The 22592-nt window shown below is 47.1% G+C and overlaps 1 long non-coding RNA gene across 2 annotated transcripts in view; it reads left to right on the top strand.

The window, feature by feature from the left end:
* Positions 1 to 20084, top strand: part of LOC148015505 (uncharacterized) — a 79188-nt gene extending 59104 nt beyond the window's left edge. For both annotated transcript variants that reach the window (XR_015688421.1, XR_015688417.1), the window contains exon 3: positions 19968 to 20084. This is a non-coding gene — a long non-coding RNA (uncharacterized LOC148015505). The remainder of the gene's footprint in view (positions 1 to 19967) is intronic.
* The last annotated feature ends 2508 nt before the right edge of the window (positions 20085 to 22592 follow it).

The raw sequence follows: 22592 nt of genomic DNA, 5'->3' as shown, positions 1-22592 counted from the left end.
ATAGAGACAGGCTAACGTGGTAGCACAGGACAAAGGGGAGGGATTGTGCGACGCTTGCTGATAGGGTTGCGCAAGACAAAGGGTGGCGTAGGACAAAGAGCAGGGACAAGGCGACGCCTGCTGATGGGTCGGAGGGCGACGCAGGACAGAGAACGTGCTGCCTGGCAGGACAGACTGGAAAATGTGAGAGACACTATAGCACCCTGCCTATTGGTGGTTCTGCTGGAGATGGTGAAACCGCTGACAACGGCAAAGGAGTTGGAGTCGATGGCTCTTAGGTCAACTGAGCTGAGACTGAGCTCTGATACCAAATGTGAGAGCAAGAAGAGATCAAAGCTCAGCTAAGAGTGGAGTAGACAGTGTAGAGTCCGAGAGCACGACACCCAATGCATTAATTTGAAGTGTATGTGGAAGTACAAAGTACAACCCTTAAACCTTAGGGTTGTAAGAGGGTATCCACACTCGAAGTGTGTAAAACACGATAAGTGCCTAAAATTGTGTAACATAGGCACATAAAATAAAGGGAATAAATCTAGGGGAAAAAAAACCTCTCGTATGGAGAGTAAAAAGTGCCCTAATGTCCTACTAAAGATCATCGACACTCTTCTGTGAGCGTAGGTGTGATTCAAACCCAACATTTGCAACCCTTTAGAATATATTTGATTTTAATTGCCACCAACAGTTAAAGTTTGTTCAAGGAGTGAAGGAAGCCCTAGAAAGCTGCTTTTTCGGAGTCAGAGAGGGCTACCCAATTCGTGTAGAGCTATTCAGAGGCCATGTCTTCCGAAGTAGCTGATTTGGAGTTTCACACCATCATGGACCATAAGGTTCCTATCCTTCCAACTCTTCCCCAAGATCAAAAGCTTGATAGGGAAAATTGTTGAGCTAAAAATGCATTAGCTTTACTAAATCAGCCCCAAAATATGCTTAATTAATGAAAAAACCTTGTGAAATGTGTTTCTAGAGAGTGTCTGTGTTCCTTAAGCACAAATCCACTTGGGAGGGCCCAAACTTTCTATAAATAAGTATGCTACCCTCCATTCAGCCCTAATCTCATTTTTGCAGGTTTCAAGTGTTTTCAGCTTGCTGCCCACACCCCTTTTGCGCAAAACATCACAATCTCAGCTGTCCCTTGCTGTCATCTACAGTCTCGCGCTTGTTTCCAATCCTCCACCTCCCATTTACTATTGTTTCTAGCCACAACCAACTGCTGTTGACCACCTGCACAGCTGTCGTACAGCTTGCCACATCAACATATTGCTGCGTTTGCAGGCCCCAGCTGTCGCCAACATAGTTTTATCTCTCCTGACTACTGTCACTGTAGTTTTCTCTCTCCTTGCTGTTGCAACAGATTTTCTCTCTCCACTGCTGCCTGTGTTTGTTGTTTTCTCTCTCCTACAGCCTATGTTTTTAGTCTTTCTCTCTCCTCACCTGCGTTTTTAGTCTTTCTCTCCAGATTGCCGTCTACATTAGATCTAGCTATCCACTATTGCATTTGCTGGTGTTTGACATCCGGAGGCAGCCTTGCTGCGATTTGGGATTCGTTCGGAGTGCAACACACTCTCTAGCTCATTACCCCTGCCCTGATCCTTGAGATACAAGAGTTCGAGGTTCAATATTCATTCACTACATAGTGTGTTTGTCACATGAGCATTGTATATTCAGTAATCATATCATTTCATTTCTTCACTGTGTTCATTGTCTCTGAGTTACCTAACCCTAACTATGCTCGTTTATCAATCTGTGCTTTGTCGTACAATTGTTATTTTTGTTTCTGTGTTAGGGTATTTCTTTACATGGTATCAGAGCCGGGTACTCTCTGTTAAGAAAAATGCTAGGATTTACACTGAGGACACACAAAGTGTACGACCACGATAGAAACACAAAGACACAGACACAGACCCAGAGGGCAAAACTCAAACCCTAAACGAAAAACTCAAAACTCAAACACAAAAATTCAAACACAAACAGAAGAAGGGAGAGAGAACAGAACTCTGAAGTGAATGAATCCTGTAAATGAATGTAAGAGTATACAGTGTGCTCAAGGGCAGAGCAATGTCGGAGTGTGACATCCACAGAACACGGATCCCAAGTGTGTGACCACCAATCGGAGTGTAGGAGTGCTGAATAGTGAATGGCAGCAGGTTGGTCACCGAAAGGCAGCAATCTGGAGGCTAGAAACTGGTAAACACAGCAGTGTACCACCAATCAAGGGCTGGAAACTATGCACAGCCTGCTGTAAACAGCAGGTTGAAATAGTGTGTGAGAGTGTATGCATAATTTAGCTCAACACCCCCTCTCAGGCCCAAAACTGAGCCGAAAGGTTAGGCCAGCCATGTGATGTTTATGTACCCCAAGGCGTCCCATCCCAAAGTAGCCAAGGCATCGGAAAAAGGGTGCACGTCGGCTGCCCAGTGACCTACCAAGACTATAGAGGCGATGGTTATCTTACCAAGGGAATCCAAGTAGTCACCCCAGAGAGGACAGGGCATTAGGCAAAGGGTGCACGTCGGCTACCCAGTGGCCTACCAAGTCCTACAAAGGCAGATAAAACCACATTGAATTTTGTGTTTTTTTTTTTTTTGAATAAGTAAGGTCAATTTTACGGGATGCGGCCGATTGAGTAATAGTGACCCAGAAGATAGGAGTAGGGAGGATACACCCAACACATCACAAAACAGTACAAGCTAACCCATCCACTCAGGGTGTCGATGACGAGGAAAAATAGGTGATGAGGTAGCCATGTGATGAAGAATGATGGTGGTGTGGTAACAACAGCCGCCGGTGGAAACAACTTAGGATCTGCTCAAGTGGTGCTCATGCAGCAGGTGGTACCACTTGGACAATGTCCCTCATGGGAAAATTGTTCACTTGCCCAAGCACCCTAGTACAAAGATGATGAAATTATGCAATGCAAAGGGTAAGGTACAACAGGGGGGAGAAGCCGATGTCGAAGACAAAGTGCTCAAGCCTGTAGAGTATCAAGAAGGGTAGGAACCCCCTCTCAACCTGGATGTAGATGCCGAAGAAGGAAGAGGAGCCTAATGTCGGTCTTCGTGTGGTGCCGAGAACCATAAGGAATGAAGAGGAGGAGGAAGCATCCCAGTTGGAAGATCTAGGTAGAAGTCACCGCCCTGTCAAGAGAGATGCTGCACGATCCACCTCGGGAGGGGAAGCCTCCATGCTGGTAGAAGAGCAAAACTCCAAGGATGATGATGTCAGAGTGCAGCGGTGCGGAAGCGTAGGACTGAGAGAGAGAGAACCCAGAGAGAGAGAAGAGAGAGAAAGAGACAGTGGAAGATGAAGATCTGCTGTATAAAGTGTGCTGTATACAAAGATATGCAGATATATACACGGGCGCAGTGCGCTGGACTGCGTGTCTCCACCTCGACGATGCAACCTGCACCTCGAAGTCCGCTGCAGTCTGCACTGTCTCCTGTCTGAAATCTGCGAACAGAGACGGAATCTGCGCGAGCCTCTGTTGGGGTAAAGGCACCTCCGCCGTGCCGCCCCGTGTATTACTACACTGACAGTACCTGCCACTGCACACTGCAGGTGGCGGGCGCCCGTCACGTCACTTTATTCTTTACATTCATTTTTTAGTGACTAGTAAATGAAGGAAGGCCCGGTCATACATTGTGACTGTTGGAGTTCCCATTTCTTGTCTCTCTCTTTCTTGCTCTTGCTCTCCCGCCATAGCTCGTGTGCAAGCTTCGATCCTTCTCACCTTTCAACTGGTAGCAAAGCTTGGCTTCCTCTTGCTCGAGCTCAGCTCGGTGCTTCTCTATCTTCGCATCGACTCCCTTCACGCATTGGATCTCCATCCCGGCAGCCATATCCGATCTCCCCGAGCTCCCATCACTCCCCGGCTTCTCGAGCACCTTCCCGGCCTATTGAGGCACCTTCAAGGCATTGATACTGAGGTATTTGATCATTCTTTCAGGGTTTTTTTTCAGTCTACAAACAGCAAGGGCAGCCATGGCTTCAAACCCTTGAAGCTTATTCTCCTCATATTGTGCCTTACACCTATCAAGGCTCAAAGAGGCTTGTCATAGGCCTTTGATAGGCCCTTCTTGAGCCCCCCATTACCCCCTTTTCAGCCCATGTGGAGCAGTAGCAAGTTCAGCACCAACAGGGCAGATTGCACCATTTTTTTCCAGGCTGTTACCACTCATCTACTTCAGCTCCACACTTGGCCATTGCTTCTTGCTCTCTACCTTGATCAAGAGGGCTATAGACTTCATGTTTGATGTCATTCAAGCTTTGGGCATTGGTCTTGATCATTCGGGGCTGATTTCTTCAGATTTGGGACTGTCATAAACTGTCATAACAGGCTGAAAACAGGGCAGCACCATTGGCATTAGCATTTGTTGCTTATACTCCATTCCGGTTGTGCTATTTGATGCCCGTATGCGGTCTACATGATGCCTAGTGCCTTGGGAATGTATGCACATGATTATGCCATGATTTTGGCATGAAATATTGGCTGATTTGGGACTGTTATTTACTATTATACAGTGTTGGAAACAGGGCAGCCACACTTGGCATTGGCATTTGATGCTTATACTCTACTCCGGTTACCTTGCTTGATGCCCATATGCGGTCTACATGATGCCTAATGTCTTGGGAATGTATGCATTCGATTTGCCCATGATTTGGCATTGTTTTTGGGCTGGAAATTGACAGTTTTGGACTGTTTAGAGCTGCTGTACATGAGCGGGCTGAAGCTCATTTGTCACATGTATTGCTTCTCTATCGATACCGGATGTATGCTATGGGTTATGTCATGATGTATTACACTTTGGGGATCGACTTCGAACTCATGGTCGTGATTCCGGAATGCTTTTGAGCATCGCATTTGCTCCGTTGTTATTGGTTTGTCATTGGCAGTTTGGTCAACTTGACTGGCATTTGGGCCGCTTATGCCTATTGTCTGTACTTGACGGATAAGCTCTATGCATTACATGCTTTGGTCCGTGGTTGATGCCTCTTAGTTCGTCCATGCTTGACAGATATTTTGGAAGCGTATGACGCATTGACTTGGTCACTTGTCACTGGTACTTTGTCTTGGGTTGCTTGAGCCCTTAACTCGATTGTACGCCTTTTGTGCCAGTGGGAGCATCTTACATGCTTACTTGACCTTGAGCAGGGATTACATGCTATTGGAGCAGTCTATGTCATTGAGCAGTTATGGATGTATTGAGACTTTGGGATTATACTCCGACAATTGGATGTTGCATTGAGTATATGTCTTGGTTCACATGATGCTTATTAGCTGAGTCTCAATTTTAGATCCGCTTTCTTTTGAGCAGACACCTATTTGTGTCAGGTTTTGGCAGTTGGTTCTATATTTTGCCTAGATTGTCTGGGGTGTGCCTCTTACTGGCAGATGCTATTTGACATCTCTCGGTGTTATGCTCATGTATTTTCACTGTCATTTGGCTTTGCTTTGTCCTCTTTATGCCGGCTTTGGACCTAGCATTGTTTAGTTGACATTAGATCCAGTTTTGGGACAGTTTTCTCTCATTATTGCAATTCTGAAATTTATTACAGCAAGCATTTATTGGTGGACTGAGCAGTATTTTTTATGCTGAAATATCCTGATTTGGTGTACCGCACCTAGTACTAAGTGGGCAGCATCTTTTGGCACACTTTTCTCGCCATTTGGAGCTCATTTCAGTGGATTTTGGGCATTTTCTGCAATAAAACAGCCAGCAGTTTTACATTGTCTGTGCATTTCCAGCTTGCATTATGGCATCCTCTTCGACTGATAATGCCATATTTAACATCACAAAGTTGGATGGTACCAACTACTCTTATTGGAAGAGTCAAATTTGGCAGGTCTTGGTGCAGAAATCTCAGATTAAGCCACTTCGGTTGAGTGGGGAGCAGCCTGAAACTATGGACAATGACGACTGGCTTGAACTTGATGAGCTATGCAAGTCCACGATTGTATTGTCTCTCACTGAACAGGTACATTATAATGTATTTGAGGAAGCACAGAGTGCATGGGATCTATGGAATAAGTTCAAGAATCTTTATGATAAGAAAAGTACGGCGAGTCAGATGTACTGGTTGAAGCAGCTTATGGATCTGCGCATGAAGGATAATGTGACTATGTCTGCTCACTTGAGCCAGTTCCATGCTATACTGAAGAATCTGACTTCGCAGGATATCACCTTTGGAGAGGAAGTAACTCCTCTTTTCTTGCTTGGGACTCTGAATGAGTCATGGGATGTATTCCGCACTGCCCTGTGTGCCTCTAGTGCTACTCTGAAACTGAATGATGTTGAGAGTACTCTTCTGCAGGAAGAGGTTAATCGTAAAAACTTGGATGCCTCTCGTGTTTCACATGCTTTGACAGTTAGAGGCAGGAATGACAGGAATGATCGTGGTCATGGCCGTGGCCGTGACTCGCAGAAGGGTCGGTCTAAATCTCGTGGAAAGTCGCGTGGGCGCAACGCTAGTGTCACTTGTCATCATTGTGGGAAAAAGGGCCATATCAGACCACAGTGTCATGAGTTGCGCAATGAGAAGCGCAAGGATAAGGGGAAAGAGAAAGTACAGGAAAAGTCCTCTGATCGCAGCATAGTACCTGCAAAGTCCAGCATCAAGATTGAAGAAATTAATGTCATGTAGACCGAGGATTCCGATGGTAGTGATGAGTTTATACTTGCAGCTAGTTCTTCTGATGCCTCACACTTGACTGAGACACCTAGTATGTATGCACAGTGCTGGTTATTGGATTCAGGTGCGTCCTTCCATGTGACGCCTTACCGTGAGTGGTTTCACTCTTACCGTACTGTATCTGGATCAGTCAGACTTGGAGATGACAGGTCTCTTGATATTGTGGGCTGTGGAGATATTCAGTTGCAGTTTTCTACTGGCAGTTCCTTTTTGCTCAGGGATGTACGTCATGTACCTGCGCTTACGCGCAGTCTTATGTCTATAGGACAGTTGGATGATGCAGGGTTTCATGTCTATTTTGGGGATTCTGCCTGGAAGATTACCAAAGGCAGACTTGTGCTTGCTAGAGGCGCCAAGGTTGGCAGCCTCTATCCTCTTGTTGTATCTGGGTCTTCTGTAGACCATGTTTTGGCAGTGGGCTCTATCCCACATGTATCACTTTGGCATGCCCGTTTGGGGCATATGTCTTTGAAGGGAATGAAAATGTTATCTGGTTTGCAGTATCTTCCGCCTTTGGACTATGCACGTTTTGACTCGTGTGATCATTGTCTTTATGGTAAGCAGAATAGGTCTACGCATAAGAAATCGGGTAGGCCATGCATGAGTGAGCCCTTGGCTTTGGTGCATTCAGATGTTTGTGGGCCCATGCCGTGTATGTCTATGGGTGGCGCGAAGTACTTTGTTACCTTCATTGATGATTTTTCTAGGAAAGTGTGGGCTTATCCCATAAAGCAAAAGTCCGATGTCTTGGCAGTCTTTCAGCGTTGGCTTGCTCTTGTTGAGAACCAGACTGGGTACAGGCTGAAATGCCTTAGGACTGACAATGGGGGAGAATATGTCTCACGTGCTTTTAAGCAGTTTTGTGATGACAGGGGTATTAAGCGTCAGTTGACCGCCCCTTACACCCCCGCCCAGAATGGTTTGGCTGAGCGCATGAACAGGACTATTCAGGAGCGTGTCCGCTCTATGCTTAGCCATGCAGGCCTGGCACAGAGCTTTTGGGCTGAGGCAGTTAGTACGGCAGTGCATGTCATAAACCGATCGCCTTCTAGTGGATTGGATTTCCAGGTTGCAGAGGAAGTTTGGGCTGGTAAGCCACCCTCTTATGCGCATCTCCGTGTCTTTGGATGTGAGGCATTCTACCATGTGCCCAAGGACAAGAGGAGTAAGTTGGATCCAAAGAGAATTAAACGCATCTTTCTTGGTTATGGTGATTCAGGAGAGATGGGCTATCGCCTATGGGATCCGCAGGCGCGGAAAATAGTACACAGCCATGATGTAGTCTTCCATGAAGACAAGATGCACAGGCAGCCTGAGAAAGTGATTGAGATCCGCAGAGTGATCTTTCAGGAGGAGCCTAGAGCTCCTGCACAGCCAGTTGGACAGCCTACAGCTGCAGCAGATGCTCATGGTCAGGGTGTTGGACAGGCAACTGGGCAGGCAGCAGAGCCTGCAGTGAGACGGTCTGCTAGAGACAGACGTCCACCTGATAGATTTCACCCCTCTATGCATTATATTTTGGTTACAGATGCAGGAGAGCCTTTCACTTATGATGAGGCTATGCGCAGGGGTGACAGTCACTCCTGGGAGAGGGCTATGCAGTCTGAGATCGACTCCTTGCATAAGAATGAGACTTGGGATTTGGTTGCCTTGCCTAAGGGCAAGAAGGCTTTGCCATGCAAGTGGGTGTACAAGCTGAAAAGTACCCCTGGACACCCCAAGCCGGCATACAAGGCTAGATTGGTAGCAAAGGGTTTTAAGCAGGAGCATGGTGTAGACTTTGATCAGGTCTTTTCTCCTGTGGTTAAGATGACCACCCTGCGCTTGGTCTTGGCTTTGGTTGCTCAGCTTGACTTAGATCTATATCAGATGGATGTCAAGACGGCTTTCTTACATGGAGACTTGCATGATAAGATCTATATGGAGCAGCCTAAGGGCTTTGCAGAACCTGGCAGGGAGCACCTAGTGTGCAAGTTGAAGAAAAGTCTTTATGGCTTAAAGCAGGCACCTAGGGAATGGTATCATAAGTTTGATGCCTTTATGCAGTCACAGGGCTACAACAAGAGTGCTATGGATCCGTGTCTTTACACGAAGAAAGCCCGTGATGGTTCATTGCTTATTTTGGTACTCTATGTGGATGATATGCTGATAGCAGGGAAAGCTCATGATGAGCTAGATGCTCTTAAATCTCAGCTGAAGAAGAGCTTTGAGATGAAGGATTTGGGACAGGTCTCCCACATACTTGGTATGCGCATTAGACGCGACAGGCATCAAGGACTCCTCTACTTGTCTCACAGAGGGAGTATATTCATAAAGTCCTTGAGCGCTTCCGCATGCATGACGTAAAGCCTATTGGCTGTCCATTGTCTTCTTATGTGAAGGTATCACAGGCCGATTGTTCGCAGACAGATGAGCAGAGGGCCAAGATGGCCCAGATCCCTTATGCTTCAGCCGTGGGCAGTTTGATGTATGCCATGATAGCCACTTGTCCAGATATTGCCTTTGCAGTTGGTGTTGTGGCACGCTATATGGCTACACCTGGTAGGAAACATTGGGATGCCGTGAAGGGTATCATGAGGTACCTGAAGGGCACAACAGATATGTGTATTTGCTATGGCAGCCAGGATACAGGGGTCGTGGGGTACACTGACTCCGATTATGCAGGACATGCAGATAGCAAGTAGCGTGGACATTATACATCGTCCAGTCAGACATATGATGCTTCTGGAGATAGACTATTTGCCATCACATATGTGAAAGACAGGGCTGTTGAGAAGTCTACTAAGGATGTTGTTTAGTGTATCGATTCGGGGGCATCGAATCATATGACCCTTCATGGTGACTGGTTTATTGACATGGTGCCTTAGAGGAATGGTTATGTATGGACAGGTGATGACACACAACATAGCATTGAACATAAAGGCAAAGTGCCTTTAGTAAACCATGATGGTACGAAAAGCTTCTACCAACGCGCTGCTGCCCTCGCCCCCCGTACCCTCGTCAAACTGCGCCCCCGCTAACTGGCCATTGTGCCTCCCCCATCCCTCTCGCCTGCCTCCTCGCCATCGTGCTACCCTCCCTTCTCATCATCAAGCTGCGCCTCCCTCTCCTTGCATCACACTGCGCCTCTCCCTCCTCGCCATCATGCTGCCCCCTCTCTGTGCGCCCCCCCGCCCTGTGGCTCCCGCCATCACGCTGTGCCTCCCCCTGTGTGCCCTCCACCCTGTGGCTCCCACCTGGTACCTCCCCCCTCGCCCTGTGGCCTCCGCCATCACGCTGCCTCTCCCCCCCCTGTGCCCTTCCACCCTGTGGCTCCCACCTGGTACCTCCCCCCTCGCCCTGTGGCCTCCGCCATCACGCTGGTCCCCCCCCCCGGTGCTTGATAACCCCATCCTCCCCCTTGTATCTCCCCCCACCTGGTAGCTCCCCCCATTCTGGCACCTTCCCCCTGCCCTGGTCACCCCTCATGCCCTGGTGCCTGCCCCACGTCTGTTTCCCCCCCTGCCCTGGTACCTCATCCGCGTTCTCTCCCATCTCCTCCACCCTGCGGCCACCTGCCTATAGGCCTCCCACGTCTTCATCCGTGGCGCCCGGCGCCTCTAGCGGCATCAGAAAACAGAATACCCCCTGCTCCAATTGCTCCCTTCATTTGCAGCAACACTTTCCCCTTCGGTAGTACAACAGTGTGTTTGGTAGGTTCTCAGTAGGGAAGCGCAATGAAAACCTCTGGTTAGACGCCACTGCATTCTACAAGTGCCCCCTAGTCAAAAATCTTGCGCATTGTCCTCTCTGAGAAACAGCTCTTGGCCGTCCGCGCCACAGAGTTGGAGCTTAAAGAAATAGTGATTTTCAATCAGGTAATAGGGCACTCTCCAGCCAGGGCCCAGCTTTGGGATTGGCTCCACTTCACGTTGCGCATTGGCCGCATTGGCACAATGCATATCGTGGAGGCAATCCTCATGGGCCGTGGGATCTTCATGGTTCGTCTCACCTCTATGAACGCAGGTCGTGAATTACTGGAGAGCTTGCCATATGCCTCCACACGAACGGGGGCATTCACATGGTTCCCTGGTATAGCAGTTTCATAGTGGAGTCATTTAAGCTTCACAACAGATTCCTCTGACACCCAGTCACTTTACTTTTCCCCAACTGGCGGTAGAGTACTACCAATTAGTGGAGAACTTTGGTTGGCTCTTCAGCATAGTTTTTCCTGCCTCCTTCACGGATGCTGTGGCAGCTGGAGGAGTCCCCAAGGTACGAGTGGTCGTGAAAGACACAAAGAGTATACCCAATTTCTTGGAGATAGAGGCAAGAGGTCACTCCTTTAGGCAGTAGGTCACTATGACCGGGCAACTTGGGCAGTGCCTGCACTGCCATGACTTTGGGCATCAGGCAGCAGACTGTACGCGCTTCGGAGCCAAGGTGGCTTGATGTTGATGGCTTTATACGAGTCCATAGACAACAGAGAGAGAGACGACAGGGATGGCCACAGCCAGCACTGCAGATGCAGCCTCGACAGCAGGGAGCAGGAGGGCAAGTAACGCCCCTTCAACAAAGCACTCCCCAGCTCCCCTTGCCTGCCCCACCCGGTAGGACCACAGCCCCCCACATTCACCACCCGCGCCACAGACTATCTCACCTGAGATCCCACACCCACCCTCCACCTCCCATGCCCCCTCCACTAACCCGGGCCCACGCGCCCCCCTTCCAGGGCCGCCCCCCCCCCCCCCCCCCCCCACACCCGCCATATGTACCTGGGACCATCCCACTATCGCTTGATCTTCGTCCCCCCCACCACCTCCCTTGCCAAGCACCCCTCCCTTGATCCGCCCCCCGTTCAGGTGATCCCCCCCAGACCCACCCCCCCGCCCCCCACAGGAGGTGATGAGTCACACATCCCTACATCCTCCTCGCACCAACAGTTCTTCCCCTCCCACACAACCACCAGCTCATCTGTCCCTACCGCCCGTCACACTTTCCTGAGAGACAGGCACAGTTGTTGCCACAGGATTTCTTCCGCAGTGGCCTATGGTTCTACCTGAGAGTTGCGGAGCGCCGAGAGTTCCCACTATCTCTAGAGGTAGGGATCTTCGTGGTTCGTAAGTCAAGGAGGGCAAGATCCATCTACTAGCACCACCGGATGGATCAAACTATGCTTTTTTCTTTCAATCCTCTCACTCAGGGGATTGGACGATGACATAGATAGAGGAGGAGTTAAGGAGTCAGGTGGAGGACCACATCTCCCAGTGGATGGGATATGAAGGACTAGCATTGTTTGCACAGCAATGGCCTGGTTGCATGATGGACATTAACAGGTGGGCTGGTGCCAAGATCCCACGCTTCAGCATCATCTTTCGAGCCCCTCCACAGTGGAGAGCTCTGCAGGATGTGATCAAGTGGCCCCTGGCACACAAGCGGCCAGTTTCTACCAATGTACAGAGTCACGACTCTCAGCATGGCTGTTAGATGCATTGATAGTACCACCTGGAGCATCTATCACCCCTATGGTCCTAGCCGAGGGCCACCTTGGGGGATTGGGTTTCACCATCTAGACCTACAGCAAAGCGCACTTACATGCCTCATAGTTTCTCCTCCTCATCAATAGCTTCCACACCAAATAGATGCCTATTCGGTCAGTCACAGGTTTCCCCATGAGCTTACACACCTTGCATCCTGGAATGTGAACACTCTCCACTACAATGGGGTCCGTGGTTCTAGAAAGTTGATTGTTTGGTAGGAGCTGCAATCTGCCCTTGCCGGAGGGATCGACATCCGACCTCTACAAGAGCACAAGCTCATGCCCACCCAAGCCCAGTGGGTAGGAAAGGTACTTACTGGGAGCTTGTGTTGTTACTAGGAGAACGCCATAGGTGCCCACGGCAGGAGTGGAGGCGTATTCACCTCTATCGGCCTGAGTCTCACCGCCTGTGTACGAGACTACGGGATGATAGTGGTAGGGAGGGTTCTAAGGATCAAACTGGATATTGGGGACTCGTTCCTTGGAGTCCTCAATGTCTATGCCCCTACCGAGGTTAGGGCACGTAGTAGGTTCTCGGTGGAGATCGCGGATGGACTCCTAGAGGTGGACTCCTAGATTATTGGAGGAGACTTCAACAACCTAGAGGCTTTGGAGGACCAGCAGGGCAGAGGCAGGAACTACTAGGGCATGGCTGGGGAGAAGCATGAGGTATGGGAGGTCTTTCTACTAGCAGTAGAAGCACGCGATGCCTGGAGAGACCCTGCCTTCCACAGGAGGGAGAGCTCGCTGGACTTCTCTCTCAGGGATACAAGCGGCTAGGTGGAGTCTTGCTGGAGCAGTTGGACAGGTTTTATGTAGGAGAGTGGGGTGGCTCTTGTGGAGGCCAGATTGGGCAGTGGCGGGTACCACATTGTCCGACCATTTTCTAGTTCTCCTGAGACTTCATCCCCTATCATCTACCCTAGATACACGATCCTGTCAGATCCCTGACTCAATCTATATGAGGGAGGAGATGACGAGACAGATAGAGCAGATTTGGAACAAGGAGTGGGACACGAGGGACCGGGTTGCAAAGGAGGTTGTAGAGGTCCTAGCTGAGTTGAGTAATATCTGCCAAGAGGCAGCCATACAGGCCAGGCAATAGAGCTGGGAGGAGAGAGCACTACGGCAAGACCTCGTAGCCACGCAGAGACTATTACAAGAGACACCAGGGGACCCCACCCTCTATACACAGGAGGCACGCGCACAAGCAGCCATTGCTGGCTTAGAGAACATGCACTTAGAGTTTTCTTTTCGCACCTGCACAGCTTTCTAGGCATGCAGAAGGGGGATACGATGTGTAGAGAGTTTTTCCAGGTGCACCAGCCTTCCATCTCAGGAGAGAAAATATGCAGCCTTTGAGATCAGTATGGGAGGACTCGCTCTAGCCCAGACGAGGTGATGGAGGTTGCCACCGACTACTATAGGTGCCTTTTCCAGCAGGAGACACCTTCAATTAAAGGACAACGATGTAGGCAGCAAGTCTAGGATCACATCCCGTCCCTCGTCACAGAGGAGATGGGACACTCCCTTCTAGCCCCCTTCATAGAAAAGGAACTAGAGGAGGCTTTCCATACATAGGACAGGCAGAAATGCCCGGGAGAGGATGGCCTCTCTAAGGCATTCTTCACCACCTACTAGAAGGTGGTGAAGGACCCCCTACTGATGGCCTTCCAGGAGATTTTCACTTCAGGACAAATGCCAGGGAATCTTTTGGCAGGCCTTATCAGTCTTCTCCCCAAAGGGGGAGACCGGTTTGAGCTTTCCCAGTGGAGACAAATCACCTTATTATCAGTGGCCTATAAGGCACTGGCAAAGATGATTGGTAGTTGACTACGCCCCGTGCTTCCAGAAAACATCCATGACACACAAACAGGCTTTGTCCAAGATAGGAGCATGCTGGACAATGTATCACCTCACTTTTCAACTTTATATACAAAGCCCTAAATCCTTTTTGGGTGGTCATCCCCTTTTCCCTCTTTTACATGGCCGGCCATAGCCTAGGCTCTTTTTCCCATTTTCCACCATTCTAATTTATCCTGTTCCCAACTAATGCGTACACTTTGCACAAGAGCGAGCCTGGCACTCTTTTACAAAGATTCGGGGGCGCTCCCACATTTTAATGGTCCGCCCTTTTACTCTTTTGGGGAGCTTTCACTCAACCGCCAAGACCCATGGACCACTTCTTGTTTCAAGCGTTCCAAGCGAGCTCTAATGGCTATCTCTCACCTAGCCGACGCGCCGTCGATCCTACGAGTGTAGTGAGCTTACCTTGATGCTTGATCGAGTACCCTCCTCTCTCTTGCACTCCGGTAGCTCCACGTTTCTTGATGTTAGCTCAAGCATCCTCAAGCCTCCTCCATCTCCAAGCTCCATCCTCCATAGCCGCGCGTGCAAGAGAAGAGAAGAGAAGAGAAGAGAAGAGAAGAGAAGAGAAGAAGGGAAGAGGACTGAGAAGCTCATTCTTTGGTGTGTGGCAAAAAAGAGTATTCTTCTTCCTCTCTTCTTCTCTCCTTCTTGCTTGTGTGTGCTCTAGAGAGAGGGAGTGTGAGAGTGTGAGGGAGTGAGTGTGTGTGGGAGTGAGGGATCAAGAGGGTGAAGCTTTTCACTATCTCCTCTTCCCTTCTTCTCTTCTCTTCTCTTCTCTTCTCTTCTCTTGCGCGCGTGGCTATGGAGGATGGAGCTTGGAGATGGAGGAGGCTTGAGGATGCTTGAGCTAGCATCAAGAATCGTGGAGCTACCAGAGTGCAAGAGAGAGGAGGGTACTCGATCAAGTATCAATCAAGGTAAGCTCACTACACTCGTAGGATCGACAGCGCGTCGGCTAGGTGAGAGATAGCCATTAGAGCTCGCTTGGAACGCTTGAAACAAGAAGCGGTCCGTAGGTCTTGGCGGTTGAGCGAAAGCTCTCCAAAAGAGTAAAAGGGCGGACCATTAAAATGTGGGAGCGCCCCCGAATCTTTGTAAAAGAGTGCCAGGCTCGCTCCTGTGCAAAGTGTACACATTAGTTGGGAATAGAATAAATTAGAATGGTGGGAAATGGGAAAAAGGGCCTAGGCTACGGCCGGCCATGTAAAAGAGGGAAAAGGGGATGACCGCCCAAAAAGGATTTAGGGCTTTCTATATAAAGTTGAAAAGTGAATGAGAAGCTCATTCTTTGGTGTGTGGCAAAAAGAGTCTTCTTCTTCCTCTCTTCTTCTCTCCTTCTTGCTTGTGTGTGCTCTAGAGAGAGGGAGTGTGAGAGTGTGAGGGAGTGAGTGTGTGTGGGAGTGAGGGATCAAGAGGGTGAAGCTTTTCACCATCTCCTCTTCCCTTCTTCTCTTCTCTTCTCTTCTCTTCTCTTCTCTTGCGCGCGTGGCTATGGAGGATGGAGCTTGGAGATGGAGGAGGCTTGAGGATGCTAGAACTAGCATCAAGAATCGTGGAGCTACCGGAGTGCAAGAGAGAGGAGGGTACTCGATCAAGCATCAAGGTAAGCTCACTACACTCGTAGGATCAACGGCGCATCGGCTAGGTGAGAGATAGCCATTAGAGCTCGCTTGGAACGCTTGAAACAAGAAGCGGTCCGTGGGTCTTGGCGGTTGAGCGAAAACCCCCACAGAGGGGATTAGAGAAAAATTTGATTTTTAGAAAAAACCAAAGGAACTGACAGAGGGGTCCATTGACCCCCGTCGTGTCATGTCACCCTCAAACGTCGCCTGCCTCTCCAGTCGCGAACTGCCCGCAGAGGTCATCTGACTGTCACGTAGTCACCGCCCATTTGCAATTCGACACTCGTCTACAGTTCGCACAGCTGTCACGCTGTTGTTGCCTATTGTCAGCTACACGCTGCATCTCGACTGATCCTGTTCCCGCCTGGTCCTTCACGTCGACCTGACAGTTGCATCTAACTCTTGTCAGCTAATCCTGTCAGGTCAGACTAGACTTGTCAATCTTGGGAAGCGTGCGGGACCTTTGGCTCTAATACCAGTTGTTGGAAGCAATAGGGATGCAACTCGAGCAGGAGTGAACGAGTGAGTGTGACGGCTTGAGAGAGTATGAGCAGAGTGAAAGTATGAGACGATAAGAGTGTACCAACCAATTGTGTTGGTACACAAAGAATAAAATGTATTTATACTTAGGGCACATAAAGGGTGCGTTCACATGTACAATGTGCGTGTACTATATACACGGAGTTTACCGGGCCTTTATATCCCAGCACTTTTGGCATGAAAAGCTCATGATGAGCTAGATGCTGCTATGGCTCAGCCCAAGAAGAGCTTTGAGATGAAAGATCTAGGATAGACCTCTCATATTCTTAGTATGCGCATTATGCGTGATAGGCATCAAGGACTACTCTATCTATCACAAAGAGAGTACATTCATAAAGTCCTTGACTGCTTCCGTATGCAGGATGTAAAGCCTATTGATTGTCCATTGCCTTCTCATGTGAAGGTATCACAGGCCGATTGTTAGTAGATAAATGAGCAGAGGGCCGAGATGGCTGAGATTCCCTATATGCATCCGTAGTGGGCAGTCTTATGTATGCCATGATAGCCACCCGTCCAAATATTGCTTTTGCAATTGGTGTTGTGGCACGTTATATGGATACACCTATGGCAAGAGGCATTGGAATGCCGTGAAGGGTATCATGAGGTACCTGAAGGGCATTGCTGATATTTGCATATGTTATGGCAGCCAGGATACAGGAGTCATGGGATACACTGACTCTAACTATGCAGGACATGCAGATAGTAGGAAGTCCACCTCTAGCTATGTGTTCACTTTTGCTGGAGGTGTTGTTTCATGGATGTCCAGGGTACAGAAATGCACGGCCCTTTCTACAACAGAGGCCAAGTATGTTGCAGCCACTAATGCTTGCAAGGAGGCCATTTGGTTGGTTGTTTGGTTACTGACCTTCGTATTGTAGATGCTATCCCTACACTGCATTCGGATTCTATGAGTGCTATCCATTTAGCCAAAAATCTGGTCTTCCATGCGAAGACAAAACACATTGAGGTGAGATATGACTTCATTCGTGGGGTCTTTTAGGACAAGTATGTTGACCTTGTCAGGATCTCAACTGACCAAAATCTTGTAGACTTGCTCACGAAAAGCCTCTCTACTACAAAACGCTTTGCCTTCCTTAGAAAGTTGATAGGCGTTGGATGAGATGACATCTTTCCTCATCCTCTTGTATCTATGTACATGTTGTACTGTCTTTTTTCTTTTTCCTTCTCACTCCTCAGTGAGGCAGATGCCTTTAAGTGGGAGGTGGTTGGAGGTAAAGGCGCCTCCGCCTAGCTGCTCGTGTATTACTACACTAACAGTACCCGCACCTGCACACTACAGGCGGCGGGCGTCCATAACTGTCACTTCATTTTTTATTCTTTCAGTGACATTTGAATAAAGGGAAGCCCGGTCACACATTGTGACTATTGGAGTTCCCACATTTGGAGTGTCTCTCTTTCTTGCTCTTGCTCCATCCATCATAGCTCTCACCTCCATGTTCTCTTGCTCAATCCTTCTCACCTTTCATGAAAACCAATAGTGGCAAGAACTCGCAAGATGCAAAGGTAAGCCAAAACAAGGGTCACACCACTTCCTTTGACGGAACCAAAGAAACAATACTCCTTTGGCAACAAATTCCTGAGAAAAATAGGTTTTGCACACATTGCTAGAGGTTGTACCATGTGGACAAGGAGTATCGTATCAAGGCCCAAGGTCTTCCTCGTAGAAATTATGAGTCAGAATTGAATCATGTGTAAGTCTCACACAAAGACTAGCCTCCACAATTACTACAAGATACTCTTTAGAAGAGCACCGGCTCTAATACCATGTGAAAATATGCTAGGGTTTGCACTAAGGAAACACAGTATGTATGACCAAGATTGAAGCACAAAGATTCAGATAGAGACAAGCAAAACTCAAACCCTAAACGCAAAATGCAAAAACTCCAAACTCAAACACAAAGACAAATACAGAGAGAAGAAACTCTGAAATGAATTAATGTAAGAGTGTACAGAATGCCCGAGGGTAGAACAATATAGTGTCGAAGAGTAACATCCACCAAAGACGGATCCCAAGTGTTGTGACCACCAATCAAAGTGTCAAAGAGAGGAAGACTATCAAATGCAGATCCCAACAAATGTTGGAGATGCTAGAAACAACTATGAAAGATGGAAGAGGAAGGTGATGACACTAGAAGGTTGCAAATGCAACTGAGTAGGAGACATTTGGATGAGGAGTACCACTAGTTGCCGCCTAGAAAGATGAAGGCCAAACACAAGCAGCAAAGTTTCGTCGAAAGGTATGGGAGATCACTGCCAACTATTGCTCAGTGAAGGAGTGTCCAAACACAAGCTAGAGGAGACAGATTGCATGCTGGCAATGGCAGAAGAGTCCAAACACAACAAGGGAAGAGGGCGCCAACATGGCTAATGAAGGGCATTATTTTTCCTCATGTTTGGAATCACATTATTGTGTATAAAAGTGTATGCTTAGGTGTGAACACATTTTACACCACTTAGCATTAAATAAGGGTCAAAGGGTACACCACTTAGCATTAAATAAGGGTCAAAGGGTTAGCTATGCAGCTTAGCCTATATATTCAGGCTCTACCACTTTTACTAGTTGCTCACTTATCATTATCAATCTATCTTTTCGTTTATGTGTACTTGCAATAGTTCTCTCTTTCTCTCTCTCTCTCTCTCTCTCTCCATGGAATTTCATCTAGCACCGCCTACTTGTACACAACTTAGCCTATATATTCAAGCCCTATCACTCGTAGCTCACTTATCATTATCAATCTATATTTCAGTTTTTGTGTACTTGCAAGAGTTCTCTCTCTCTCTCTCTCTCTCTCTCTCTCTCTCTCTCTCTCTCTCTCTCTCCATGGAGTTCCATCCGCCATAGTCTGTCAGACACACACGTAGTATCAGACCACATTCAACTACAGCTTCGCTCTTGCGTAATACTCTGCTGGTTCTCTTCGAGTGGCCATTTTTCTTGTTGGCTATTGGCTGTCCACTACGTAGTGCCCTCAAAGGATGAAGTAGTAGAAGAATAAGAAGAGGAAAAAGAAGTTCTAGCAAGTGTGTAGCTAGTGTCTCCATTGTACCTGTTGTGCAGTTGCCCTAAAATGATAGTTGATTGGCATCTGACAATTGTTGATTCCTACGCCCTGGTCCCTGCACCCTAGTCTGCCCCCACATGTCAGCATCAGTCTGCCTCATGTATGGGTGATTGACATCTGCCCTGTCTGACATGAATCTCAATCGCCTACCTGAAGGTGCATTTGCACTACATCTGTCCGCTGCTGCGTTGATCTGGCTTGTCAAATGTGCAGCCCGCCAAATCTGTCCCCCCACAAGCAGAGCTTGTCATCCAAAGATGAGCTTAAAATTAAAATTTTCAATCAAACTTTAATTATTAAAGTTTCCACATTGGCTTCTAAGGGGCAGTTTGCTGCAGTTTACATATTTTTAACTTAAAGTGAAATTTCTCCAAATTTCTTTATCAAATGTTGGGGCCTTCCATGTTTGACTGCTCAGCCATCAAATCGGAACTTCCATCAGCATATTGAAGACCACCCGAGTGTTCGCATTTGACATTAGTCAAAAAATTCCCACCAAGCGTCTAGTGCTTGGCGATACTGCTGCAAGCGGTCAACATGGGCTACGTGGCCGTCGAATACTGATTGACCTGATCATGATTAGTGGCTATTTATTACCAAGTTCTCTCCTCCTCAATTATCATCTTTAGCATATTGTGACATTTGCAGGTCTTGTTGTAGAGAGGGAGCTAGTGCTAGTGCCCAATCGCCACTCAGCGGATGACTCACTATTATATTGGATGATCTCATGATTTGGTATACGGATTTCATTTCTCAAGTATTCTTGTGAGTTCTCTTTGCAGTGTTCTCCTATTTATTTGTAGTCCCTTTCTTATATCTTGTATTGTACAATCTATTACAATAGATTCACACGCTTCCATCATTGCACCCACTTCTAACACGTTATGCATCAAATGCTATAATTTTCTCAATCAAGCTTCTAACCTTGGGGAAGAGCCGGTAGGTTAGAAACCTTATGGTTCATAATGGCACAAAACTCCAAATCAACTTTGGAAGACATGGCCTCTGAATAGCTCAGCGCAAATTGGTAGCCCCCTTTGACTCCAAAAAAGCAACTTGCTAGGGCTTCCTTTGCTCGTTCTCTGAACAAACTTTGAGTGCCGAAGGCAATTAAAAATTAAATCTACTCCAAAATTATAAAAACCAGTCTTTCTCCTACTTTGATTCTCTTCATGCACACAAAAACAGCAAACAAGCCTCCTTTCTAACATGTCTCTGCTCATTCTAGCCATGTGTTGATGTATAGCCTATTCACTTGCTCTAGAACACTTAAAATGCAGTCTTGGTGTCACATTGAAATCTCTCTTCAAGTCTCCCAGGATCGATTACTCCCTTAACGCTGCTCTAATACCATGTCCAAGTGCTACGATGTCAAAGTGTACAATCGAACTAAATGTTAATATTGAACACGAAGAGAGAGAGAGAGAGAGAGAGAGAGAGAGAGAGAGAGAGAGAGAGAGATGTTGAAGGCTACAGAAAACTAAATGCTGAATATAGAAGGTGAGAGTATGGACGATAGGCTATGTGCGTATGAATAGCTAGATGTTCTCTCAACTTCACAACATTGAAGTGACAGAGATTGGGAAGACAAAAGCCTAAAATAGACTAAAAAAGGAATTAAAAATAGGTAGTCGGCTCGCATTAAAAGTAGTCGATTGGACAAGTCAGTCCTATGAAATTGGCCTATAGATCTAATGTTTAGGGTAGTAAACATAAACTTAACACATACACACTATTCACTTCAGCAAAGAAAATAAATGACACAAAGAACCTAAGAGCTAGAGTGTTCTTGCATAGTAGATGACACCAGATTGGCCCCCAAAACAGAGTGAGCACCTCTTATGGTATTTCTTTAATATTGAAGATGATCCTTTATACGGACCACTTGTGACCAACTCATGTAATCAATTTGACTGTCATAGATCAACACTCTTTTTGCTAATGATTCCTCAAATGCTTTACTCTTCAATGGACCAGGTGCCCTCCAACTACCATGTCCTTGGTTGCTCTTGTCAACCTCATCAACCTTGACCAATGAGCTTTGAATTTGTTCCAGTTACACATTCAAACTAGTGTATCTTCAAGCATATAGAGCTGCAATCACTCCAATGTTGACTAACATGACATTGAGAATTGCATCCATAATCTCTCACTACCGCCATACTACAATCAATGAACGAGACTAGTCCAATTCATCAAATTAGGCCTCGCCCTGATTGTCCAATAATGTAAGATCTTTGCCCTAACAAAGTCAAATTGAAGTAGACATGTAAATCTGTTATCCATAAACCCTAATCTCTAGCATGCATTTGCCCTGATATTGGGTGCTGAATTTAATGGTTTCAGTGGTTGGGAAACCAGACCTGCATATCTGAATACATTTCTCTTGATCTCTACCCCAAATCTTCAACAATTTTGAAATCCAAAACAAGGGGGAACTGAGGAGTTGTGGTTGGAAAGTCTTCAACAAGCAATTCCACACCCAAAGTGACTGATTTTGGCAAACCCTAGCCACTGATCTGTTATAAACACCAAACCCTAATTTTGATATGTTGTAAAACAAAGCTTGCACAACCTGAGAGAGAGAAAGGAGAAGAAAGAGATTGATTCTTGACTGTCTAGGACCTTCAGAGGACAAATGCAAAACACTCTCCAAACTTTGATTGCTCCAAAAATTGAGAGAAAAAAAAGAGAAAGAGAGCCCCAAATAACCAATATCAAGTTTCCAAAAGAATAATTAGCCGCCCCTTGATTAGATCACATTTTTTATTAAGGACCAATTAATGATTTGTTCATTAATCATAAGTGAGGTGCTCACTAGATGGAACTTTAGCTCAAGGCTTGCTTACTAAATTAAGTGCCCCAAGAGAGTTGCTCTCATTAGGCATAACTTTCAATTCTAAGGTACAAACTTTCCATTTAATGAAAGTTGCACATTGCACTTGTTCCTTTTGCCTTGCTTTTGTACCACATAGCCTATACACTTGTCCGTTGCATGTCTAGTGTCAAATCCTTCACTATGTATGCAATGGTCACCATGCTAAGAGCTAGGGGTACCAGAAGTAAAGCTAATTTTAATTATAATTCTTCATGAAGTTTAATCAAATCATTGAGGTTCATTTCTCATTCTGGTGATACCCTACCATGTGGTAGCCTGATTGGACTTGACTATGTTGCTCCTGGCTATTGTCTAAGGCATCTTCCCACGGCCCATACAGTTTATTGCCCATCATAGTGATATCTATTTGGTCCTGTTGCTCATGCTGTTACTCA

Source organism: Lygodium microphyllum, chromosome 24 (genome assembly GCF_053477565.2).
Source record: "Lygodium microphyllum isolate KBCC chromosome 24, Lygodium_microphyllum_v1.1.10, whole genome shotgun sequence".
NCBI lineage: Eukaryota > Viridiplantae > Streptophyta > Polypodiopsida > Schizaeales > Lygodiaceae > Lygodium > Lygodium microphyllum.
The sequence above is the reverse complement of the archived record's forward strand: the minus strand, read 5'-3'. Positions and strand labels throughout refer to the sequence as shown.